The sequence below is a fragment of the Oncorhynchus keta genome, chromosome 21 (genome assembly GCF_023373465.1).
Source record: "Oncorhynchus keta strain PuntledgeMale-10-30-2019 chromosome 21, Oket_V2, whole genome shotgun sequence".
Taxonomy (NCBI): Eukaryota; Metazoa; Chordata; class Actinopteri; order Salmoniformes; family Salmonidae; genus Oncorhynchus; species Oncorhynchus keta.
In genome coordinates this window covers 9,748,849-9,769,389 of record NC_068441.1, presented here as the reverse complement: position 1 = coordinate 9,769,389, position 20,541 = coordinate 9,748,849, and the positions used below count along the sequence as shown (strand labels likewise).

The 20,541-nt window shown below is 41.6% G+C and overlaps 1 long non-coding RNA gene across 5 annotated transcripts; it reads left to right on the top strand.

Moving 5' to 3' along the window:
- The first annotated feature begins 47 nt into the window (after nucleotides 1–47).
- Nucleotides 48–19,631, top strand: LOC118400079 (uncharacterized). 5 transcript variants are annotated; one of them, XR_004828963.2, is made up of 6 exons: nucleotides 48–999; nucleotides 5,389–6,080; nucleotides 6,440–6,516; nucleotides 6,750–6,918; nucleotides 8,665–8,737; nucleotides 16,913–19,630. It is a non-coding gene; the product is annotated as an uncharacterized LOC118400079 (long non-coding RNA). The 5 variants fall into 5 exon arrangements; XR_004828964.2 differs by having other exon boundaries at nucleotides 5,389–5,579; nucleotides 5,856–6,918; XR_004828962.2 differs by having other exon boundaries at nucleotides 5,389–6,516.
- Nucleotides 19,632–20,541: the final 910 nt, after the last annotated feature.

Sequence of the window (20,541 nt, the reverse complement as noted above, 5' to 3'; positions counted from 1 at the left end):
ATAATCACTGCCCATTAATTGCAAGCAGCTTCTGACTCTACATCAATACTTCAATACGTATTTAATGTGTAATTGCATGTGATCACACATCTATATCTAAGGCAAGTCTTTACATTCCCTCAAATTTGGCAAAATGCAAGGTACACACATTTATAATAAATGAACATGTATTACACAGTAAAATATATTGTTTAAATGGAATAACTGGTAGGCAACATATGAGGATCATGTATTTAAACTACTTCTGACCCTATTCAGTCTTGATTCCTATATTCAGAAAATCTGCTATCAGTGGGGTAACTGATGAACATGAGAAAGATTTGGGGGATCATTTGACATCTTTCTATCAGCGATAGTCTACCATTTTTTTGTGTGTGCCAAATTTTCTATTAAGGTAATAACATTTTAGTTTAGTTGATGTATGTTTAAATTATAGCAACAGTTACAAGACAAAGTGTGTGTTTGTGACACGAGATTCATGTTCACAGGTCAACCTTACCAGCCACTGTATTACAAGCTAATTCTGTTTAAACACTTGGATTTTGGCACTTGTGAATGCTTGATCGACGGGACGGCTGGTAACGTTCAAATGTCGCAGGACAGATACAGTAGCGCATGACTTGGCATGCAATTATGCATTCTTTCAGCTCCGTTGACACAGAAGAATGGTTTGTGCCCACTCGATGTCAGTAAAAAGACCCTCACTATGGAGAATACATTTGGTTGGTTTACACTAAACGTTTGCTACTGATAGAATCTTCGACAACGGGAACGTTTGCGGAACGGTTTTCTAGGAAAAAATGCATAGTTGTTTCGGCGTGTTTCGCAAGCCATCAATTAAAATCAATTTACAAAACAGAAACGGGTTTTTAAGTAACGTTAGAGAGATAGTCTCTGCTGCTTCGCAAGCCGCTTTTGTGGGACCTAACTTGAGTTGACTACTTGTTGAGCATTTTGTCTTACGAACGTCGTGGGCATTCACCATGCACGCTGCCAAAGGTATGGTCGAGAAACAATGTCATTATGTTGACGTTTTAATGTATTATTATCCCAGCGTTGCGTAGCGGAGCGGACACCCTTGAAATGCCTCTTGTCATTCTTTTTTTTTTCTCTGTCGGTCTTTCCAACATAGTGATTGTAGAAACTCGAATGAACAACCTGGTTTCAGAGCATTTCGTATGATTTTGTACGTTATTCCCCAATACTTAGTATATCTTAGTATTTATTTTTATAAAATTAGAAAAACGTACACTATGTTACAAATATGTCAAATGTATGACATGTTACGAATTCTGGCTAGGTTGCTAAAATTAACTAGCTGGCTAATGTAAGATAGGCTAGGGGTTATATTTATATTTAAGTTTAGGAGTTAGGTTAAAGGGTTCCATAAGATTAGGGTTAGCTAACATGCGAAGTAGGTAAAAAGTAGTAAATAGTTGCTAATTAGCTACAACGCTATAGTTGTCCAAGATGAAATTCGAACTCGCAACCTTTGGATACACGTCCACCCATCCACCCGACCAAACACCGTTCTTTCGTTTTTGCCTTAAGTAACCATCTGTCTTTGTAACCATAGCAAACGTAACATATAATACTAATTTAAGTGTCCTTGATTTACATTTACTATTTTCTGTCTAGCCTATGAGACCAGGCTGGAATGAATGAGCTGATGTTGTTGATAGGCTAGGCTACATAGTTGCCGTCTTTACACTTGAACATAGTCTACACAATCGATTCCCAGTTAGCAAAATGACGTTGAAAATGCGTATTTTCTAGACGTTGAAATTATGTTAATTTTCGTCTCTGGATGAAAGTTGAACATACATCTTTTCCGGATGTTAAAAATACTTTTATTTCGGATGTTGAAAATCCGTATTCTCTTGACATTTAAAATAAATATTTGACTGACCTTGAAAATACTTATTTTTTGGTCATTGTTTCTATGGGCAAATTTCAACCGTATATATACATGTAAATGAAGAAAGCATTATTATATCACATTGCTTTAAAAAATAAAAAAATTTAAAAAAAGGAAAATGGAGCAAACTGAAGATTGTTTTTATTTATCTTTATTTATCTAGGCAAGTCAGTTAAGAGAAAATTCTTATTTTCAATGACAGCCTAGGAACAGTGGTTTATTAACTGCCTGTTCAGGGGCAGAATGACAGATTTGTACCTTATCAGCTCGGGGGTTTGAACTTGCAACCTTGCAGTTACTAGTCCAATACTCTAACCACTAGGCTACACTGCCACCCCAGATTGCATTATGGAATATGTATTATTACTCCCATTTGTCACATGCACTTATGTTAACTTTTTCAAATGCTTTAGAACTGGCAATGATCATGTTCAAAGTTTTCAGACCAACAGAAAAAAATAGCAGAACACTTCAACTACAATAACATTCTCAGGAACGGTTACAGAAATGTGTTTCTTGTTATGACTGTGATATTTGGTTCTACCTTAGTTGAATGCACTGACCATAAGTAGCTCTAGATAAGAACGTTTGCTAAAAGCCCAAAATGTAAATGTAAAAAGATTTAGTCAGTCTCACAAGTTTGACAGCACGGTACAGTACAGTAGAGTTAAATTCAAGTCAAGAGCAATCTCTATTGCACTCTACACTGCATTTTTCCACCTGGACAAAAGGAACAGCGACGTGAGAATGGTATTAATTGAATACAGTTGAGCGTTCAAATAATTCCCTCAAAGCTTATCACTAAAGTTAGGACCCTGGGCCGCACCCATGTGAAAGGGTAGGTAACAACACATCTGCCACGGTGGCCCTTCAGGGGTGCATGCTCAGTCCCCTCCTGTACTCCCTGTTCACCCATGACTGCATGGCCAAGCATGACTGCAGCACCATCATTAAGTTTGCAGACGACACAACAGTGACCACCGATAACGATGAGACAGCCTATAGGGAGGAAGTCAGAGACCTGGCAGTGTGGTGCCAGGATAATAACCTCTCCTTCAATGTGATCAAGAAAAAGGAGATGATCGTGGACTACAGGAAAAGGAGGGCCAAGCACACCCCAATTCTCATCGACGGGGCTGTAGTGAAGCAGGTCGAGAGCTTCCAGTTCCTTGGTGTCCACATCACCAACAAACTATCATGGTCCAAACACACAAAGACATTTGGGAAGAAGGTGCAAAAACGCCTATTCCCCCTCAGGAGATTGAAAAGGTTTGGCATGGGTCCCCAGATCTTGCCAGTTGGTCAGCGCTCTGAGTACACGTCCTAGTAATCCGTATGGCCCCGCGGCCTTGTGAATGTTGACCTGTTTAATGGTCTTGCTTCCATCGGCTACGGAGAGTGCGATCACACAGTCGTCCGGATCAGCTGGTGCTCTCATGCATGCTTCAGTGTTGCTTGCCTCGATGTAAGCATAAAAGGCATTTTGCCCATATGGTAGGCTCCCGTCACTGGGCAGCTCGCGGCTGGGTTTACCTTTGTAGTTTGCAAGCCCTGTCATATCCAACGAGCGTCAGAGCCAATGTAGTAGGATTCAATCTCAGTCCTGTATTGACGCTTTGCCTGTTTGATGGTTCGTCTGAGAGCATAGCAGGATGTTGCCTGTAATCCATTGCTTCTGGTTGGGATATGTACATACGATCACTGTGGGGACGACGTCGTCGATGCATTTATTGATGAAACCTGTGACTGAGGTGTTATAATCCTCAATGCCATTGGATGAATCCCGGGAACATATTCCAGTCTGTGCTAGCAAAACAGTCCTGTAGCGTAGCATCCGTGTCATATGACCATTTCCGTATTGAGCGAGTCACTGGTCAGATTTGCCAAATAGAGGGCGAGGGAGAGCTTTGCATGTGTCTCTGTGAGTGGAGTGAAGGTGGTCTAAAGTTATTTTTTCTCTGGTTGCACATGTGATATGCTGGCAAAAATGAGGTCAAACAGATTTAGGTTTTCCTGCGTTCAAGTCCCCGGCTACTAGGAGCGCCGCTTCTGGTTCAGTGTGGTCTTAGTGCCAGCATCAGTTTGTGGTGTTAAATAGACAGCAATGAAAAATATAGATGAAAACTCTCTTGATAGGTAGTGTGGTCTACAGCTTATCGTGAGGTACTCTAACTCAGGCGAGTAATACCTCGAAAGACTTCCTTAATATTAGACATCGCACACCAGCTGTTATTGACAAATAGACACACACCACCACCACCCCTCGTCTTACCGCAGGTTGCTGTTCTGTATTTCCGAAGCACGGAAAACCCAGCCAACTGTATATTATCCATGATGTCTTTCAGCCACGACTCTGTGAAACAGAAGATATTGCAGTTTTTAAAGTCCCGTTGGTAGGATAGTCTTGAAGGAGCTCTTCCAGTTTATTCTCCAGTGATTGCACGTTGGCCAATAGAACGGATAGTAGAGGCGGGATACACACTCGTGGATTTGGGCCTGGTCGGGGAGCACCAGTATATCCTTCGTCAGACTCATCAAAAAAAAAGAAAATCTCCAGTTCGAGGTGAGTAATCGCTGTTCTGATATCCATAAGCTCTTTTCAGTCATAAGAGAGAGTAGCAGAAACATTAAGTACAAAATAATTTACAAACAATGTGAGAAAACAAAAACAAAATAGCACAATTGTTTAGGAGCACGTAAAACGGCAGCCATCCCCTCCGCACCGTTATTCCATTCAGTAAAGTACAGTGGGGTACAGTACAATATAATACATTATACTGTACTTTACTATACTGTGTTGTACTGTATTATACTCAACTATACTCTACATTATTGTACTTTCCAAACTTGTGAAACATAGAAATCTATGATTGGCTCAGATTTGGTCATAAACGTCTATGTTCAGATCAAATCAAGTTCGGACCAGATGTCTGTGGATGTTGAAATCAAGGCCGGTCTGGACCGGACCAAATCTGAACCAATTATAGAAGGGGGAAAACGACACCTGTGGACATTGAAATAGAGACCAGGGAGGACGGACCAAATTTCAATATCTTTTCAACGTCCATGGATGTGGGTGTCGGACGGTACTCACTGGGTTATATTTGCTTTTAAAAATGAAACATTATAATATTGATTTGAATTAAATTAAATAGGCTCCAAATATGCAAAGGTTATAACCCAACCTGTTTTGGTAATTCATTAGTCCTCCTTCCAGGTCTCATCAGTCTTTGGTAGAGCTCTGTGTCCACCTAGTGGTGTAGTTCTGTTATGACACAGAGTAGTCTGAACTGTCAGATTATAACACATCTTTATCATTAGAATCACTCCTTCACCTTAATCATCACCTCATTTTCTTTGCCTCCCTGTCTCTAATTTAGCCTCCCTGTCTCTAATAATGGTCTACAATACTCATTAGGCCTGTGCCGTATAGGCTTGTGCACAGTTTGTTTGTCTTGTATTCTCTGCAGTCTCTGACACCCTGATGGAATTCATGGTGGATTTCTTAACCAAAAGCCGAAGAGATAGCAGATGGCAATGCCAACATTCCAGAGGAGCTGAGGGTCAACCTACAGAAGGCCCTGGACATAGCGTGTGGTCTAGACGCCTACCTGGAGGAAATGAGCAGCCAGTAAAGTGCACCTCTTGCCGAACTGTATCAGTGAGTATTTCCCGTGTCTGTCCCACAAACACAGTGCACATGCATGGTTTCTCATGCACAAGTCTTACTGAACCTCTTGGAACACAACTGGGAGAAATTTTTCGAGGTAGGGCAAAACTCAGTTTCGGCTTCCGAAAGGGTGCGTCACATCACAGGGCATGTGGAAGGTGAGCTGTCTTTATTACCTGCATTGGGTAGAGTTGAGTGGATGCATGGTTAGAGAGACACATATTTAAATGTGCTAAATATTTGTCTTTCATTATATTTCATTGGCAGGCCAGACTCTGAAAATGCTGGTTCACATGAGTTGATGATCCTTGAGATAGGCATGTTCACAGGCTATGGGGCTCTGTCAATGGCTGAGGACTGCCCGAGGATGGTTCACTGGTTGCCTGTGAGCTCGAGCCACATCTTAAAGAATTTGCTCAGCCCATATTTGACAAGTCTCCACATGGCAGGAAGGAAACAGTCAAGATATGTTCTGCCATGGATACCTTGAAGGTGACTAGTTAAAGCGTGTTGTGTAAAAGCCTGCGGTGATTTCACATGTTGATCTGCTTGTTTAATAACCAGGTTATGAAGTCATGTGGATATACAATGCAAATCAAGTCACTTATGGAAGCATAACTATTTATATTAAAAGTGTAATACGTATGAAGAGTGTAGCAAGTAGGCTATGCTATATAACATAACCATTATTTGAGTGTCTACCTAAAGGACACCCCTGATGAAAACGGACTGGCGCTTCTGAGATTTTAACCAGTTTGTCACAAGTGATCCTCGTGTGGAGCAGGTCAAAGGGGAGACGTGGCTTGTAAAGTGGCGGATGATTACAGGGTATTTTCTCTTGTGTTAATCAGGAAGCGTTTGGTTTTCAAGGTCATTCTTCCTCTCGGCGATGGGATCAGCATCATCCGCGGAGTAGGTGCAGGTACAGGTAGTGTAAGACACATTCTCAGAACCACATTTAGTTCATTTTTTGTCCATGTTTACTTTTAGCATTGGTACTACCATTGTTCATTGGCAACGGTGGTTACTACTACCATAAGTCAAATGGTGCCTTTACAGTACTTAACAGCTCATACAGACTTTTTCCCAGATTGTTTACTACTCACAACTTGTGTCTCAGAGCAAGGTAACATACGATGCAATATTCCGTGGTGTGAATAGGCGGTCGATCGGATGCGTCTGGACGGCAGGGTGGCCTATATGACAGGTGCAGGCCAGGGTATAGGCAGGGCGTTCGCACATGCTCTGGGAGGGGCTGGAGCCAAGGTGGCTGTCATGGACATGGATCAAAGGAAGGCTCAGGGCGTGGCTGAGGAGCTCAGGCTGAAAGGTAAGGACTCGTCAGTAGAAAACAACACTATGATTGTTTGTTACAGTGTTGGCATTTCATATTACACTTCCACATATTTGCCAGCAGATGGTGCTCTACTCTCACGGACAATTAGAGGAAATACTGTATATTGTAAAATTCCAGGGCCAACTGACTATATTATATGTCAAAACAACTTTAATGTGCACCATATTTTACATATGGAGACAAAGAATTATATAAATGATTTCAATATTATCAGTATAGAGTAGGGATGAATATTTTCCCCAAAATCTACCAAGTTTCAATACCGGAAATAATTCATATTTATCCAGAGAGTCCCAGGGAAAAACAAGAAGTGCCCATTTAAAGTGTTTAAAACCAGGATATGGTCAATATGCCAGGGTTCTCCCAAAATAAGTGAGGCGACGTGCCATCTTGTTGGCTTGGCTGGGCCACTATGTAATGATTTCAGAGCAAATCAAATGTATATTTCAGAGTGATAAAAGTAACTATCTTTCATCGCCAGTGACATTGTTGTGAATTGCGAAACAGGCCTTTCATAAATTCCTATTTATCATGTTCCTCAATTAATTCAGCACATTTCAGCAGTAGACTATCTCCACACAGAGCGCACTCATGACACACAGATTGCACCCCGAATATAGCTTTGTCGAATCATACAATCTTTGTAACGGCAGTCAAACTAAAGTCAAATGCAAAGTGACAGATAAGATGCCTATGTAGTGAAATGTGCATAGGCCTGTCAAATTTGGGACTGTCTGAAGAGTCACAATGACAGCTCAAAGAGACATGTTATTTTATGAGCTATACTTTAGGGGTTTCCTGTAGGGTTTATTAACTTTTTTCAGGTTGCGTGTGAAGTCCGGCACTGTCAATTATGCGTGTGCTTTGAATTTATGGTGACTTTGTGTGAAGTAAATACACTAGGCTAAAGGCTTCCATGCGACAACCTGTTTGGATAATATGCTATAACATTTTTTGCTAATCTACTGCTGCGCATGTTGTGCATTTTGTGGAATTGTATTAGTGCAACGTTTGGGGAAAATGTTGTAATTTCCTGTGTCTTGTCATACTTTTTTGAGCTGAAATGTGGAGATTGTTTTCCGGGACAGTCCCGGGACCCCGGTTACCCTTGTTAATCCTTAGTCGCTAAGGTTTTATGTTAATGTCAGCTCTAGTGACATTGTGTTTCTATCAGGACTGTGACACACACAAAAATGGACTTACAAAAATGATGTTTTATTGTCACATACACTGGATAGGTGCAGTGAAAGGTGTTGTTTTACAGGTTCAGCTCAAGGGCACATCGACAGATGTTTTACCTTGTCGGCTCGGGTAGGTAGCGTCAGGTAGCCCAACACTCTACCCGCTAGTCTACCTGTCGCTCTAAAGACTAAAGACTGGTGGTCGGCCACTAAAGATTTGTGACGAGCAGAATCAACAACCTCCTTTCGGGAATGTTGCTTCGTGAGAAGGTGTCAAAGTTCACAGTTAGCCCTTGTTATGTAAATGCAAGCTGAAAAGTACTAAGGGCCTTGCCTTTAAGTTAGATCCGTTCCCGTCAGAGCCATGGTCCAGTGAGACACGGGTGCCGGCCTGCAAAGATGGAAACAGAAAAGTCTGAGCCTTTTGGGTAAAACACTGGGGAAAATCTTCAATGGAAATGCAGCAATAGGGTGTCAATACTAAAAGTGTGAAGAATGTTCCTAATATGCGTTCATTCCCCCTGAATTCTTGCCTCAGGCTGCAGGTCATGTGATGCTGAAGCAAGGATATGGGAAGATTATTAACACAGCGTCCATGGCCAGTCTAATAGGTGAGTGATGATTCTATCTATCCTGTATATTTGTCTTCCTTTCATCTCCATGTATTGTGAGCCAAGTGAAGAATGGTGAGCCAAGTGAAGAATAAGGAGATGAGCTTTGTTGCTGCACTGATGTCTCTTACGCTGAGAAGTACATGTAATACACATCACAGTGCTGTTTTGCACCAGAACACCATTGTATACCGTTTGTTTCTGTAGCGTTGCAAACAGACTTGACTGGGCTTCTATAGTATTGCCATGTCAGTGTCTTTTAGTGAGCTTAAAGTGACATTAGAGAAAGAGAACTTGGTGACCCATTTCTCAAATGCAATCTATGTCTAACAGTATAATTGCTACTACTGCTAATCTTCATCGTATCACTGTTTATTCAGGCCAATGCTATAGTGATTTATCCAACCCCCCCATTATCCTCCCGCTGCAAACGCACAGTTGTGATTGCTGCTCATTAAAGGCAGTTTTGCATCATAATAAACATCCGTATCCTGAGCTGTGGGGAGGATGTAGAAGAAAGGCAACCTGAGGTCCAACATGTAAAGGGTGTTCCTGTGCAACAACCCTGCCTGCCTGTGCCAAGGGCCGTGTTTAAGCAGCGGAAGATGCTTTCAGATTTTACTGAGTGCATTGTGAAATCTGAGTTATTCACAGCCCAGTTGAAATCCTCCTACAGGTTCCTCCAGAGGAACAGCAGCACTTCATCAGCAGTATAGTCAAATCGCCAATAAACTCCTGTACCATATGGGCCTCAGTCCCAACTACAGGGGCAATCTGTAAAACAGGACCATGCTGGTAAATAGAGGCCGGTATAAAAAAAGTGATCAATTACTCACATTACCAGCAGTCCTGAAGGAATTTACTTTATTGGTCTGGACATCTGTTATAATATTGTCATAATGCATAATCAGATGGGACTTGTTCGAGCCAAGTAGGGTACCAAAAAGCAGCCGTGAATGTCCAATTAAAATGCACAATGACAGCTTTTTGTCCATCTGCTGAATAAAATGTGTTTTTCCCCCCTCCCCATCTCAGGAGAATGATGGTCAGACACACAGGAGGAAGAGCATTAAATGTACACTACATTAACAAAAATATGTGGACACCTGCTCGTCGAACATCTCATTCCAAAATCAAAAATCATGAGCATTAATATGGAGTTGGTCCCCCCCTTTGCTGCTATAACAGCCACCACTCTTCTGGGAAGGCTTTCCACTAGATGTTGGAACATTTCTGAAGGAACTTGCTTCCATTATGCCACAAGAGCATTAGTGAGGTCGGGCACTGATGTTTGGCGATTAGACCTGGCTCGCAGTCGGCGTTCCAATTCAACCCAAAGGTATTCAATGGAGGTTGTGGTCAGGGTTCTGTGCAGGCCAGTCAAGTTGTTCCACACCGATCTCGACAAACTATTTCTGTATGTACCTCGCTTTGTGCACGAGGGGATTGTCATGCTTTAACAGAGTCCAATGGTGGCGAGCTTTACACCACTCCAGCCAAAGCTTGGTATTGCGCATGGTGATCTTAGGCTTGTGTGCAGCTGCTTGGCCATGGAAACTAATGTCATGAAGCTCCCGATGAACAGTTCTTGTGCTGACATTGCTTCCAGAGGCAGTTTAGAACACAGTAATGAGTGTTGAGAGGACAGACCATTTTTGCGCGCTACGCGATCAGCACTTAGCGGTCTCATTCTGTTAGCTGGTGTGGCCTACCACTTTGCGACTAAGCCGTTGTTGCTCTTAGACATTTCCACTTCACAATAACAGAACATACTGTTGACCGGGGCAGCTTTAGCAGGGCAGTTATTTGACGACCTGACTTGTTGGAAAGGTGGCATCCTATGACGGTGCCACGTTGAAAGTCACTGAGGCCATTCTATATTTCCCTATGGAGATTGCATGGCTGTGTGTTCAATTTTATACACCTGTCAGCAACGGGTGTGGCTGAAATAGCCAAATCCACTAGTTTTTAAGGGGTGTCCACATACTTTTGTGTATATATAGTGCATTTATACATGCTAACATTATATATTCCAATATATATGGTCATATTTTTCATGCTGTTTGACTGTATTGGGAAGAGGATGTGCAGTGTTTGACCTGAGTGAGCAGAATATAGGGAGTCATTGCAGTGGAACTGTCATTCAAATGAATATACTGTGGCGGTCACGTAATTTCATCAGCCAGTGATTGTCAAGCAAATAACTTTCGGTCTCATGGTAATTGACTGTTTAATTAACATAAACACATTTAGCATCTCCTGGCTTCCACACATGGCCTACAAGCCACTGATGCAGATCTACATTTAAAACATCTACATTTAAAAAAAGTCTAATAAATCAATGTAATATAGCCTTCTCCTTCACAATAAACCCATTACTTATTTTAGACAGGTATAAAGAAGCATGATATGAAGAAATAGTTGTCGTTATGTTATGTCATGATCTGCCTATGCCAAATGGCTGTGGGCGACACTAGTTCCTCTAGCAGACAAGATTTGCTTAGAATTCCATGGCAGTATTTTATAGTAAAAAGAATACAATTGAACAAAGCTGAATAAAATAGAAAGGATATTTTCACCAAACAATTTGAGGGAGTGCACACATGCAACTATTCTGTGTTGGGTGGTTAACAAAGAAATAGGTATTCCTATATGCTTAATTTAGAGTTATTAATGTAACTTTAGTTGTTCTACAAACGTTGGGCTATATTTTGGGATTTTTAATACATTGTAAGGCTGCATGATGCAACTAGTGATGATTAGAAAAAAGTTGCTTGAAAAACGAGCTCTGCTTTGTTTTTTGCAGTGTTAAGGCTGGGCGCTGCTGGTGGAGAAGTCAGGTGCAGGAGAGCAGAGAGGTGTGAACAGTCTACTTTATTTGGTAGGAGAGAATAACAGTAGGACGCAGCTGCGCCAAAAACCTCCAACCAAAATTAGGCAAAAGTGTAAATGCGCCAAAATAGACACAACTATATAAAGTTAACAAAGTAACAATCTTCATATAAACAATTAACACGGAACAAACCAGCATAACACAAAACTATCCTACACAAAGACATGATGGGGAACAGAGGAATAAATACATATAATGATTGGGGAATGAAAACCAGGTGTGCAGGGAACAAGACAAAACAAATGGATACATGAAAAATGGGAGTGGTGATGGCTAGAAAGCCGGTGATGTCGACCGCCGAACGCCGCCCAAACAAGGAGAGGAGCGACTTCAGCGGAAGTCGTGACACACAGTTGTCATGACGTTGGCCTGGGTGTAGGTTTATGACAGACATAAATACCTCTTCCCCCCTTTTTCCTCTCTCTAACCTACTGATGTTACATGTGCAAAACCCTTGGTTAGCATAGAGATTCTGGGAACATCAGAAGGTGGAGGGAAATGAACTATATTCTGGTAAACCGACCAATTGAACATATGTGGTGGTACTTATTGAATATGATGTCAGTTCGGTTGTCATCTGGGACATACTCATCAATGATAAGATGACATAAACTTTACAGTGGAAAGTCTACACATCAGAGTTATCGGATATACATGGAATTGTTGTTCAATTTAAATGTTTGAATATGAAATTATTCGTGATGATCCGCTCAATCAGTGACCTGCCCCTGTGAAGGGACATGGGCTATAAAACTTTTCAAACACGCCCTCCTCTCCCTTCCTATATAAAGCCTTGACGACAATATAACCTCCTGTTCCGAGGATGTGAGGATGACGGTCCGATGTCAGAATGGTTCAGATAATAACTACAGAACAAAGCCAACATCAGCGTGAGCTTTGGTTGCGAATGGCATGAACTTTGAACTCTTATTCACTACAGAAGTGATACCTCCTAGCCGTTGAGTTAGCAACAGCAGCTGCAAATGCAAGTTAGGGAGGAACAGACAGAGTATCCCGTCTACCACACAACGACGTTACTACAACGTCTCCAATTAACCACCAGAGACATTCTTCAAAGGACTCCATCTACCACCAATCTACCGAAGCACAACTCAGAGTAAATATTTATTAGATTTTCCTTTTCCAAAAGGGCGGTAATTTAGAATGCATAAGATACTGTATTTACGATAGCACAGCTTCTACCTTTGTCCCTCAGTCTTCCCGCTCTTTCACTCAAACCCATCCCTTTTCTTTTGTGTAACAAGCTGTCTTATCTGTTCCGCCCGCTAGGGACGTTTTCCTTTATGACATAATTTGTAATCAAATTATGATTTAATTATGTGTATGTGTAATTCTGTGTGATTAGTTAGGTATTTAGTAAATAAATAATTAAACCCAGTTTTGTATTTCTGATTCAACTTGTAGGCCAGGGTTTGTGCAGATAACCAAGAATGTACAACTTTCAGATGAGACTGAATTAAGATGACAATTAATATTGACTGCTATTGATGTAAAATATTACTAGGTCTTTAAGAGTTTATTCGGAAGATAACAGCTCTATAAATATTATTTTGTGGTGCCCCGACTCTCTAGTTAATTACATTTACATGATTAGCTCAATCAGGTAATATTAATTACGGAGAAATTATTTTATAGAATATCATGTCATATCACTTAATCCGGCATAGCCAAAGACACGACACAGTCTTTACACACTTCATCAGTCACTCATTCACAATTTGACAAGCACTTGATAATGTCTCAAATCTCACGGCGACATCTCCTTTGTGTGGCCGTAATGCACCCTAAAAAATACATGCCTTTTGCGGCAAGTGCCCATTGTGCCCTTTCCTTTACTTAGATTTGTGTGTATTAGGTAGTTGTGTTGGAATTGTTCGATTACATGTTAGACATTGCTGCACTGTGAGAACTAGAAGCACAAACATTTCGCTACACTCGCAATAACATCTGCTAACCATGTGTATGTGACCAATACAATTTGATTTGATTTGTTTTGACCTTAGTGCTCTCACACACATGGCTCTCCATCACGTGATCGGGTCTTTCTCATAGGCTACAAGTGAAGACAGACACCGGGAACGCAACTGCGCGCTTCCTTATCCAATTCCGACATGCGCATTGAAGATATTGGAAGAACTGTCCACATTTACTTTTCGTCAGCCAACAAGATTAGGCCTAATGAACAGCAAAAGCACTAGCCTATGTCAATATACTATCCCCCATAGTACAGAAGTCGACCTATTCTATTCTGTGCGAGAAAAACATATTCCAAACAGAGTCTGGGACAGCTGTGCGATGTGATAGATCCCAAATTAATACAACCACGAGTATCAAAAACCTTTTGTATGTAATGTGGCTGACGCAACAGATCAGAATATTTAGCTTAAAATGTTGATCAACTACTAGGCTATTTCTTCACATTATAAGCTCAGCAATGCACAAATGGAAGTAAGCTATAAGCGTGAATGTTCCATTAGCGGAAAAACACCAATATCACAAGTGACCGCAAATGCAATTATGCATGCAATGCTTTTATTATAAAGGTACATTTTTTTTATGGTGCAAATTATCTTCCCCAAACTTGAAATGCGCTGCTTATGTATGCTAGTTAGGTCCTACACCCCTTGTAAAGTGGATTAGTGTTCTTAATTTTAAGAAATTATTTGGCCACTTTAGTTGTGATTACAAACCTTATTAAAACATATAGGCCTATGTGCTCGGCTACATGATGTGTGTGACTATGATTCGAAAAAGTCACGGGGAAAAAGCAGAATTCACAAGTGATAGGCTAATATTGTCACCCATCAGACTATTCTTGATTTAATCTTGTCTTTACATATACTAAATAATATATGAGTGAAATTTGGTTTGATTTAGAATGGACCGTTATCATACACCTGTATCGAAACAGGGGCAGCAGGAAAAAAATGTATCTACAGTATGCACTTAAATAGAGAATGGAGGACGCTTTTCCAGTGGTTCATTTTCATGCCAACCAGGTAGGCTATACTCCTGTTGTAAATATAAGCAATGTGCTTAATATAAGGAATGTTGAGAAATACATATAGTAGGCTTCGCCTATAGAAAGCTGATGGGATCCTCCTCTTTTTAGGAAAGGCCATGACTCCTGTTTTCTCACACAATTGCATAGCCTATAGAAATGTTGTGCAACCTGAGTTCATGGGCTCTCATGAAGTGTTTGATTAGATTTTCGATTACATTTGCATTGTCAGAGTGATTAGAGGGACAATAGGGTGCTGAATACCAGGCAGTTAGCAAGTTTGGTAGGATACTAATGTCCAGCAGCAGCATCAGAGCTTGGAGAAGCCTAGTTACCGTGACTAAACAGGCACGTGGAATTTGACTGCCATCATGACTCGTGACCGCCGGTGTGGCGGTAATACAGTCACCGCAACAGCCCTAGATATACAGTGGGGCAAAAAAGTATTTAGTCAGCTACCAATTGTGCAAGTTCAACCACTTAAAAAGATGAGAGAGGCCTGTAATTTTCATCATAGGTACACTTAAACTATGACAGACAAAATGAGAAAAAAAATTCAGACAATCACATTGTAGGGTTTTTAATGAATTTATTTGCAAATTATGGTGGAAAATAAGTATTTGGTCAATAACAAAAGCTTATCTCAAACACACCGCCCGGGCAACGAAGGAGTGGCTTCGTAAGAAGCATTTCAAGGTCCTGGAGTGGCCTAGCCAGTCTCCAGATCTCAACCCCATAGAAAATCTTTGGAGGGAGTTGAAAATCCGTGTTGCCCAGCAACAGCCCCAAAACTTCTTTTTAGGAGATCTGCATGGAGGAATGGGCCAAAATACCAGCAACAGTGTGTGAAAACCTTGTGAAGACTTACATAAAACGTTTGACCTCTGTCATTGCCAACAAAGGGTATATAACAAAGTATTGAGATAAACTTTTGTTATTGACCAAATACTTATTTTCCACCATAATTTGCAAATAAATTCATTAAAAATCCTACAATGGGATTTTCTGGATTTTTTTTCTAATTTTGTCTGTCATAGTTGAAGTGTACCTATGATGAAAATTACAGGCCTCTCACATCTTTTTAAGTGGGAGAACTTGCACAATTGGTGGCTGACTAAATACTTTTTTGCCCCACTGTACCTGCAGTTGCCATCAGCATGTTAACATACATAAGCACAAGGTATCCTTTCTTATAAAGAGCCAATCATTCTGTCCCGAGGACTTGACTCTGTGTAGGCATGCCTGATGAAAGGGCTTGTTTTCCCCCACTTAGAATGGGCATTAAGTAGCAGGGTGAATGTTAGAGGGTTTTAGAGAGTGCTCTCCTTCTGCCTCTCTTTCTACCTCTCTAAGGATTACTGCTCTTAAAGACGGAAAACATCAATGCAGGTGTATTTGAAGGATGAAGGCCTGTTTTGAATGGTATTTTGGAGCCGTATCATCAGGTCTTCAGTGAGGATTAGCACTGTTAGGCTTTTTTCCCTGTCCTGATAAATCGGCTTTCACCTTCAATCTGGGTGTAAGCCCTGGGCTCTGCTCCTCCTCACGTGCTCTTCCTCTCCTCCTGGGCTGGGGCCCTACCCAGGGGCCTGCACCTCCTCCTCAGCCTCCTCACTCCACCATGGAAGCATTCTCTTCTCACATCAGCTATTTTACTTTCTAAACAGAAGCTCCAGTCCAGTCTGTCTCCCCAGGACCGGCCCCTGCCTCTCTGCAGCTGTGTCATATTTATCATCTCAGTCCCAACCGAAGCAATTTGGCAGTGAGATCACGGGGCGACGAGGTTAACTACTAAAGTTGTATGTAACTTGGAGGCTTCCTTGTGATGATTAATCAACCTGAGGAAAATGAGCCGCTGTCCCAGCATCCCATGCAGTGTGCAGCATCTGTGATGGTCAAGGCAAACAAATGGTGTGTTGCCTTTGTTGCTGAACACGGTGCAGAACCGGACACTACAAGCAATTAATTTGACATGGCTTCATCCACGGGGTCCCCAGCAGCTAATGGAGGTGTTTTCATGTAGCATCCAGTATGAAAGCAGGGAGTTATGATTGAAATGAAGCAACACTCCAAATGAATTACACACAGGGGCTACTCTCTGAGAAAGTGTGTATTGAATGTGTTTCATGGTTGTTAAAGGGGTGAGGTTTGGTTTTTAGACATTGAGTGCAACTTACATGGTCAGAGATAAAACAGGTGACATGTTCACGTTGGTTGACAGTGGTCTCTTTGTTCTTTTGCCTGTCCCCCTCCTCTGCAGTGCCTCATCCACAGAAGCAGCTTGCCTACAACAGCTCAAAGGCAGGAGTGCTCAAACTGACACAATCACTTGGCACAGAGTGGATAGACAGAGGGGTCCGAGTCAACTGCATCTCGCCGCAAGTGTTTGTCTCCCATGTTTGTTATAAACAGAGTAGACCTACAGTATAGTATCAATGTCAGGGACTGTATCCCCATGCCAAAACAGTTTACACTTCACTTCTAGGCACAGATAAAAAGGAGAAGATGTCAATCCTCACTTGTATTAAGAATGTACACATACAAAAAGCCCATGTATTGTTTTTTTTTTATTGACCTGCCAAGTGCAGTATAGCACATCATTACAGAACTATAGTGCTGAGCAGTGATTGAGTGGTTTCTTCCTCTGGAATGGCTCCATTTGAGAATGAGGCACCAGTTTAAGTCCTCAAACAATGTGCTCAAGCTTAATTGGATGACGTCTTGAGGGATGAATCAACCAAACACTTGCTCTAATTGTTGTATTCAATTAGGGAATCAAATTAGCATCATCACTACAAGTGGCTCCACAACAATAGCTTGTTGTTTGTGTATGTTTGCCTGTGAAGCCGTGCGGTGGGAAGACGAGGGCTGAGAAAGAGTTCTGCCTGTGTGTTCGGTGGCGCATCCCTTAGCCACAGCCATCCCTGAGCAAATCCGTCCAGTGAGTCGGCTCGGGGGCCCGTCACGGCCCCAGAACAAAGCGCCCATTCATGCGCCAGTCGCCGCTTTGCTTTATTTATTGCCAGCTTGTTTGCTCATTTTAATTTGCAAAGAAGCAATTCTTTCCCCCTGCTAACTGGCTGTCTCAATGGGCCGCTGATTTCTTTGAAGTGACAGTCGGTAAATATGCATAAAAAAAGGGACACAATTAGCGAGTGCGAGGTTGACTGCAGCCTGATTTCATTGGCAACTTTAGCCGCGCCGGTGATAAGCTGCATTATCTACAAAATTGGTTGAGGGAAAACAGCACCTCTGATTGCCAGGAAAGGTTCCAGATAACAGGGCGCTGAAGAGAAATATAATTGAGGTGGAATATGTTAACTATGGTGTCACATGCTCCTTGGAGGCGCTAATTTATCCAAATGTTGGAATTTGTATCAAGGCACAGCCTGGAATACTGTAGGCCAGACATGTTAGGTCTGGGCTAAAGATGAGTCGACCGTGAAGCTTTTAGCTACTGTCATATTGATTGTGTGAAAAGCCTGAAGTCGTCTCACATTAGACACAGATGTGTTGACATGTTTATCCAAGTTATATATTTAATTAGGTGGAGAGAAAATCATTGGTCATGATACACTAATGCTGACATTAGACTGGAAGAGGCATCGTCTAGACTTGAAAGTGCCTATGTCTCAGAGGAGGAAATCAGACGAGGAAATGCCTACAGTACCAACACACCTGTTTCCTTTAAATGCCACTCAAGCACTCTGCCTGAAAATCAAACCAGCTCAAGCACATATCAGGCAGGAATCAAAGTGAGATTGTGAGCAAGACGCAGAGAAAGTGCTTATCTACAGGCTCCTGAAGGCAAATTACACCCAGGGTCCCATCGTACCCGGTGGCGCTTCCTGCCATGTGCCAGTCATTAAACGGCACGAGTCCCACTGTAAATACCATCAGAGATGCTGCGCCGTGCCCTTTCTCTGAGGATAATTGGGTTTATTTTTGTCACCAAAGCGGTGGCTCTGAAACACGATGCCGCTGTCACTCCTGGCTCTGAAGTCTGATGTCTCTGATTCCTCTTGTTGATTTTTTTTTTCTTTCCCTCCATCCTTGTCTCTCCCTCTCTCATTTCAGGGGGATTGTTGACACCCCTCTCATCCTCTCAGAGAGTCTGAGGCCTCTGGTGCAGTGCTGGCTGTCAGATATCCCTGCTGGACGACTGGCTCTAGTGACAGACCTGCAAGCTGCAGTGGTCTACTTGGCATCTGACGCCTCCGACTACATGACAGGGCATAACTTAGTCATAGAGGGTGGGCAAAGTCTGTGGTAGAGAGAGGGCGATACTTTCTTTGTTCCACCCTTGGATCACACAGCGAGGGAGATACTTTCTTTGTTCCACTCTTGGATCACTCTTGGGAATAGGCACCTACTGTGAATGATCTCCACAGGGGAGAATAGAATAGAATAACATTGAGAGATTAGGTCAGGGTGATTACCTCACTGGTTTAGCATTATGTCAGATTGGAGATGGTTTTTGTTAAGTTTCATACGGTGCTCTTCCAATAAATGGGTCATATTTATTTAGATACAATTGTGCTTTTATATTATATCTATGATCGATTTTCCTGACAGTAATGCACACCTTGTTGCACATTCTTAATATGCTGATCGTATCCCTTCTACAGGGTGCAAATCTGTTTTTTCATACAGAAACCCTTTACTCGCTTGCCTCTGAGTGACTCTTCTAAACAAGTATTCAAACCATTGGCCTCGACAAAGGTATTTTGTTTCGTCCGTGCCAAGTTGTTGAAAATGATTCATGCAGTAGTTCAAGATATTAATCCGCTAAACTCATGCTCTTTTCGACTGTGCAAGCAAGTACAGTACTAACTGGATTGGGCAAAGTAAATGAAGAAAGGGGATCCTATAAAGTGGCTCCACTGTACTGAGATGTGTATGGCAAGATACTGTACACAAGACAGTCTGTCCCTCAAATAAACACTATCAAACCTGTAAAAAATACATGTTCTTTTTTTTATCAAAAGAAAATGGTTTCTTCTTACTACAACGTAACCCTTAGGGGACTGTACACTTAAGTAAGGTTTCTAAACTAGCTAGACATTGTTGCATAGAAATGTGTAATATCTACCTGTTTGACAGGCTCCTGGGCTGTGGTTGTGTGTTTCTCTGGGTACCATAGAATATCCCTGTCCCTCCCCTGTTCAGCCCGTCTCTCTCATGGTTTTGCTGATTGGTCCCCCAAGTGGTGCTTACGAGCCGCATCTTAATTGCTCCCTGTACTGTTTATGTGCTGCAAAACAATACTTAAAGGAGAGGTTAGCTGAGGGCACGGCCTCAGTCACTGCAATTATACCAAAGGAGTGTCCAATTAGCACCATCTATGCAATGAGACAGTGCTCGTGTTTGTGTGAGCAACTTCTCACTATTAGTGGCTGTACTCAGATTTACATAATGGGGTCTGGTCATTAACTGAGCTAGTGAGTGAGAGGATCCCATTTAGATATGGAAAGATCTGATGATCGCTGCATTTCAGTTGGATTTGATGTAGAAGACATCTCAAACCTGCTTGGTAGATACACAACTCTGAACTTAGAATTATTTTATTTTCCTCACAGGAAAATATCAGAAATGAGATTCCTGTAATCAGTGAATGTGAGAATATATTGAGAATGAGCTAATGAACATGTAAATGTGCCTAGAGCACGTTCTTTGTTAGGCATTTCATCAGATGGCCACAAAGGGGCGGTCTAGAGTCAGGATACTAGCTGTTTGAATGTTGGGCTATAAAGGACGTTGTATGCCATTATATGAGAGCAATAACAACTGGTCTGCTATATATATATATATACATATATATATATATATATACAATTAATTACTCTCTCACCTCTTATATTTATATATATATATATATATATATACAGT